Genomic DNA, 6,496 nt, shown 5'->3' with positions numbered 1-6,496 from the left:
CAGTGCTTCCTTGAAAACTGCCTGTTTGGGTTCCTACTGCCAAGTCCCAGGTCTCAGCCCATGCAGCCAGTCAGCCTGCAAACACAGGCCTCAGCCCAGGCTGAACTGTGCCACCCCAAGCCTACTGTACCAGTGTACCCAAGTTCACATGACCCACATTGACAGGGACAACACAAATGACAAGGACAACACAAACATGTCAGAGAGCTTAACACCAGAAAAAGATGAGTGTGTTTGCACCTACCCTTTGTGCCCTGCCAATGCATTTATACTTCTACCACACTCCAGCAGAAGGCCCAACACTTGGGGCTTGGTTAGTATCCTGAGGAAAGGGCGCCAGCCCAGATACAGAGAGGAAGCCTTAGGTCTGCACCTGTAGACAATGGCCTTTGCAGAGGAACAGCTATATTTTTCTAGTCTGACTGTGCCTGGCTGCAGCTCCCAGCCTCTGGCTCATTCTGTCTTTCTCCGCTAGGTTCAAAGCTTTCTAGTGGCCATGATTTTCTCCCTGTGGCAACTGCACAACTCCATGACAACCCACAGCGCAGGCACAGGGTGGCACAAAGCAGCAGCCACCAGTTCCAAGGTGGGTGCAAGTGACTTGTAGGGTGGCCTGAGGCAGGAAGGTGAGAGGATGGGGGTTGAGCACCCTTCTTGCTTACTGCTTCTCAGGATCCCCTCCTCCACTTCACTTAGACTTGGTCTGGCAAAGCCAGTGTAAATCCAGAGCGATTTTGCCAAACCCAGAAGACTCATTCCAGACTGCCTTGTACAGCCTTGCAAGCTACACTCAAACAGGCTTTGTAACAGGTTGAAATGAGTCCCTGCCACCAGACTTAAGCTGATACTCACCCTCTCTTGAAAGCAAGAGACAGATAGAGCAAAACCAGATGTGCTGCAGCTCAGGGCAAGATAAGAACCTGTCCTATATTGACAGTGGTTTTACTCTATTGAGAGCTTGTTTATATCCTTTCCAGATCACCACAAGTAGTATATGAGCCTCCAAGCCACCGAGTTTTTGTTTTCATGCAGATCTCACAAGTAAACTTAAACACACAACAAAAGTGAAGTTCTCTCATGCTTTTCAAAGCAGCTGGGTACTCTTCCATCTCTGATCTGAAACCACAACTCACTCAGAGATCAATTCTGCTTTTTCCACAAGAACAGGTAAACTAAGTCTCCCTGCCTTTGGTATAACACTGAATTCATCAGTCCACTGGCCCTAAGCACCTCGCTCAAAAAAACATGCTGCACACAACCCTATCTAGCATCAGTGAGACTCCTAGAAGGATGATGCCTGCAGCCTCTGACTTCGCAGGCCACAGAAGAACCTGAGAGGCAGCGCTAGGGCAGGTGATGCTGACATCCAGCAGCACCTTGCTAGCCTCCCTTCACTTCCCCTACCATTAGCCCATTCCCAATGCCCAGCTGCTAGAATCAAGCAATTACAGCAGAAACTTGTGTTTGGGGAGTAAATTAGCCTCTCACTCAGTGGCTGCAAAGCCTGAAGAATATAGAACACAGCACAAACTCAGACGAAAAGAAAAAGCTCCAAACTGACTACTTACACTGAACACTCAGTTCTTCTAATAACTGCATCCACAGCCCTGCAAGAATCTAGGCCAAGTCTCCTTCTCCTACATTGCTCCCATGCCGAATAGCCTCCACAAACCCAGCTGGTTTTTAATACTGCAATCAGTATGATTTGCAGGTGGTACTCAGACTGCTCAAGATACTTAACTCCTGGGTAACTAAACCCCTTTTAGAACCTGTTTCCCCCTCTTCTCCCTGATTTAGTCACTCCTGATATAAGGTTGAGACCACCCCATCCAATGCAAGTAGAGCCCAGTTAGGTCTCTGGACTCATCCCCCCTCTGCCCTGCCTGGCCTGGTTCTAATGAGGGCTTAGTGCAATTCAGTCAAGATCTCTTTCAAAACAAGAGTCTTGATTAAGGGCCTAGAAGACCTTGAAGGTAAAGTCATTCCTGAAAGAGGAAGGCAATTAAAAAAAAATTAAATCAGCAGGCACTGATCTAAAGGTCTGAAGGACACAATCAGGAACAAATCCACTCTCACAGATACATGTGGAGCCCTGCCACATTGCTGGGGACTCCAGCTGAAGTGCTGGAAACCATACTCAGTACACACTAACCTGCAGAGCTGCTGTATCTGCCTCACCTCATCCTGCTCCCAGGTGGGAGAATGCAGGATTTCCTCCACAGCATAAAAGTGCTTGCTGCATTTCACCCTCACCCTGACATGATCCATGCTCCTGGTTCTTGCCTTTTAACCCTTTCTTCTCTTCTCTCTCCTCCCCCGACCCCAAAATCCACTGAGCTTGTGGCTGGAGACAGCATTTGTCCCTGGAGATGATTCCTTAGCAGCCCAGACTGCCCCCAGTGTCATGCGGGGAAGACCCTGACAAGAGGATAAACAAGCTTCAACACTGAGACTGAAGACTTTCCCCCCACAGATGCAAATGGTTCTGCAGCACTAGCCTCAGCTTCTCCCCCTTCCTTTGTTCATCAGCTGGCACAGATCTGGGGAGTTAATCAGGCCTCGTTTGTGATTACAATGAACTCTTGCATTTCATGGCCTGCATCCTAAACCTGCTTTCTAATTCCCCAAGGGAGAGGGATTTACACTTTCAATTTTATGTCTAGTTAGTTAATGGTCCATTACTGTCAAAAGGATCAGTAGCTAGAAGTTAAATCCTACAGGATTTACGATAAAGAGAAACCAAAAGCTTCAGAAGAAAACCTGCCAGACAGAGGGCACAGAAAAGAGGTTTCTTTGCAGGTCCTTGGCCCTGTGACATTCGTGGCTGACCCTGGCAGACACAGCCCAGTAACAGCTCTAGAAGAAGGCTCACCCTGTCACTCTCCCCATGGGAGAAGCTGGCCACTTCTCCCATAAATACTGGGCCAAGTTCATGACTCAGGTATCTCCTTGGAGCAAGTTTAACAGCAGGTTCCCAAGAACAAGGACATTCAGATGGAGTAAATTCCACTTGTACTGTTTTTCCCCAGCTTTCAGCAGGCAGACATCTGAACTACCAGCCATAGAGAAAGGTCACGCTCCCCACAATGAGCCAGGTACTAGCCCTCCCACCAGGATCAGGATTCAGCCACTGGGATCAAGTTCAGCTAGGGCAGATTGTCTGTTGCGGACCTGGGGGTGCCTTGCATTTGCAAGACGGGGACAGTGAGCGACACAGAGCCAGTGTGGTGCCAAAGTATGACCTTATTCAAGCATCATCTCTTAGGGACTGCTTACCGAACACTAAAATTGGGGTATTAATATTCAAGCTGTGAGAGTTCAGAGGCATTAGCACTTAAGATTGGAAGGACCCAGATAAAGTCAGTACACAAAACAGACTCCCATTGGAGCTCTAGAGTACCACCAGCTACCTCTCAGCCAGGATTCTCCCTTTTCCAAAGGGAGTTCCTTCTTAGTCTCCCTTAAGGAAAAACACACAACTTGAATATTGCTTACTGCAGCCCTCATCTTCTCAAATAACCTTGGGGAAAAGTCAAGTCTTGCTTTCTCCCAATCCTACAAGAAAATTCACTTCTTGGGTTCTTCTCCCTACCTAGAAGGGAGCTAACACTGCAGGCTTTATAGGATCCGGCCCCTGAGCCACTGGCCAATATCACTGACCGCCATGGAAAGCAACCGTATTTCCACAATGCCTCAAGGGAAAGGCAAAAGAATATGGTAGAGATGACACTTTAGAATCACCGAGCTGAATCCACTTCACACTAAGTTCAGTGCAGCTACTTCAGCTGGAAATAGGAGCAAGTGTTCTTTTGCCTGCCTTTCTCTAAGATACACTTGGGATGTAGGCCCTTGCACCCATTAAGCTGCATGGGAAATTAGGGGCCCAACACTTGTCAAGCACTGGCCTATCTTGCATTAACCCTGCTCCTAGCAGGATCCCAAGCTCTGCTGTAGGTAGGAAATTACGCAACTACCTCTGAGGCAAGACACTGTTACTGTCTAACAACACAAAGAAGCAATCCTTGTTGAGGATGGACAGGGACCCTGAACAAAGCAGTAGCTTTGGCTAGATTGGGAGGGCTTTGCTTTTGAGGCCCCACCCCCACCAAGAGGTGCTGATAGAGCTCTTTCTTTATCCCAGGACAGAGGCTTCTAAAGCATTCACAAACCTGCCAGTAACCAAAGTATTTGTTGCCTCTGATACCATCCCCTGAGACGCACGGTGTTTCAGCTCTCAGAGCAAAAGTACTAAAGCAGCTACACCAAAAGGTGTATCAACACTACCAAGCACACTGTGCAAAGGTTTATAACCTAGCCATAAACACCCACTCCAGGCTGAAGCAGGGCAAACCAGGTCTCCTTGCATCTATAAGAAGGAATGCTGTTTATTTTCCTTTCATTTCGCAAAAAATGAAGCAAATGCTTTTCTGCTGCTGAGTTGTAAATAGTGCAAAAAGACAGAGTTTGTCTAGAAAGGTGACATGAAATATCTCTAAACAATCAAAAAATACTAAGAGGCTGCATCTAGCAAGAGACCTGAAGCACTTCCATAGATGGCAACCACTTGCAGAATTGAGCACCCCAACCCAATGCATAACAGATTACAAGTAGGACCAAAGCCATCATCAACAGCAAACCTCTTCAGCTTTGTTGCCCTGGTAGATTGCCCTAATAGTAGCTCTGCTTAGAACAGTAGCTTGATGTCAACAGAGAAATTGCTCCCTCCAAAGCCACAACTTCATGGTAAAAGAGTCACATGTTTTACATCTCACTGCCAGCATTCACATATTGTTACATAGCTATTGCTTTTAACTACTTACTTTTTGTCTGAGTTCTAGTAAGCTTTTACAAAGTCAGCACATCCCAGCTTCTTCCCATTCCACCTTGTTCTACAGCCAGAAACGCTCCTCCTCCTTGAGGATTGTACTTTTCTACTTACCCCCTACCTCAAGAACTGAGGCTAGCACTCCTACACCCTGCATACATATGTAAACTCAAAACAAGCTGATAAAAGGGATGAAAATATGCTTTATCTACCATACCAAGATAACACCATATTAAATTCTAGAAACACAGAAAATACAACAAATACCCTACTGATAGACAGTATCTCAAGGAGAGAACACCAGACTTGCCTTCCAAAGAAGAGTTTTCTCCACATATAATAACATAAACTGCTACAGAACCTTAGGGTCCAGTCTGCTTTACTAGTAAAACAGTCCCAAAAAGCCTCACCACAGTTAGAAGAAACAATGACATACTCCATTTTCCCCAAATGCACTCCAACAAAAGACAATACTACCATCTGCTGCTGCCAAGCAGAATCACCAAACTACCTGCAAGTCCACAAAACTAGCACTACGGCTGCAAAAAGAGTACCGCATCCCACATAATTTCCTCTACTACCTAGCTCATCTCTAAGATCATTCACACATACAACTTCATCCTTATAAGAACCACAGAAACACAATCTTCCAAAAAAAACCCACTTCACTAAATAAGAAACCATAACTCTTATCTGCAACCAATCCTTATAAAGAGAAGACAACATCTCTGGGAGGAAGTGATTAAATACACACGGAGACAGGCTGAGCCCACACACACCTGTGCAGGATAGGGAGGAGTTTATTTCCCCTCCCACTATTAAAACTGTTTCTAATGCTTCTGAGCTGGTTCTAGTGTAAATTGGGTAACGTGTTTCCACAGGATAAATAATTAATGTAATATTAAAGGCAGTGAAAGGAAAAAGCTCACTCTGATGGAGTTTTGGCTTTGCATGAGGAAGGCGTGAGGGGACTTTAGGGTGTTCCTTGTTGGCCCTTCATACTTGATTAGTTTGTGTTTACAAAGCTTTGCTTCATTTAAATGGACCTTTTTTTTCAATTTGTTTGTAATACATTTTTGGAAATATAGCCCTAGTCTCCTAACACAGACAGAAATTGCTGCATTAAAAGAAGCTGTAGGTTGGTGCCTAGCATTTATTTACTATTATTATAGCAAGCAGTAGACTGCCTTGTTTCTGATGCTTAATAAATCTCTTTTTTGTTAAGTGTGTGTTTGCATGTAAGTAGAGCTTTCCTCTGTGTCTGTATGCAGGCATGATTATAGCAGCAACGTTTTCCTCTGACAATGTGTTTTTCATCTAATGTGTTTTTCCCTGCCTTTCTCATTTTGCCTGTCTCTCTTTCCCTACTTCTGATTTTTCTTAATAGAACTTTCCTTGTTTTCTTTAAATCCAAATAACTTGTTCTTTGAAATTTTTGAATTTACTAATGTGTGGCCTCACAAATACCTGGAAATACTTCCTTCAAGTTTAGAAATACTAAGAGAGAAAAGAAACCTTTTTGAATAAAAAGTACAAAAACAAATGTATCAAATGTATTTCCGTCTGGTAACAGCTGCATAGTTTCCAATGACATGTATTTTGAGGAGTACATTTTCTGCATTTCCCTTAGCCTAGATGGTGGTCAGGCTGTGGCTTCCTGAACATTGCTGA

Source organism: Struthio camelus, chromosome 22 (assembly GCF_040807025.1).
Source record: "Struthio camelus isolate bStrCam1 chromosome 22, bStrCam1.hap1, whole genome shotgun sequence".
Classification (NCBI taxonomy): domain Eukaryota; kingdom Metazoa; phylum Chordata; class Aves; order Struthioniformes; family Struthionidae; genus Struthio; species Struthio camelus.
Note: the sequence above shows the minus strand (reverse complement) of the source record.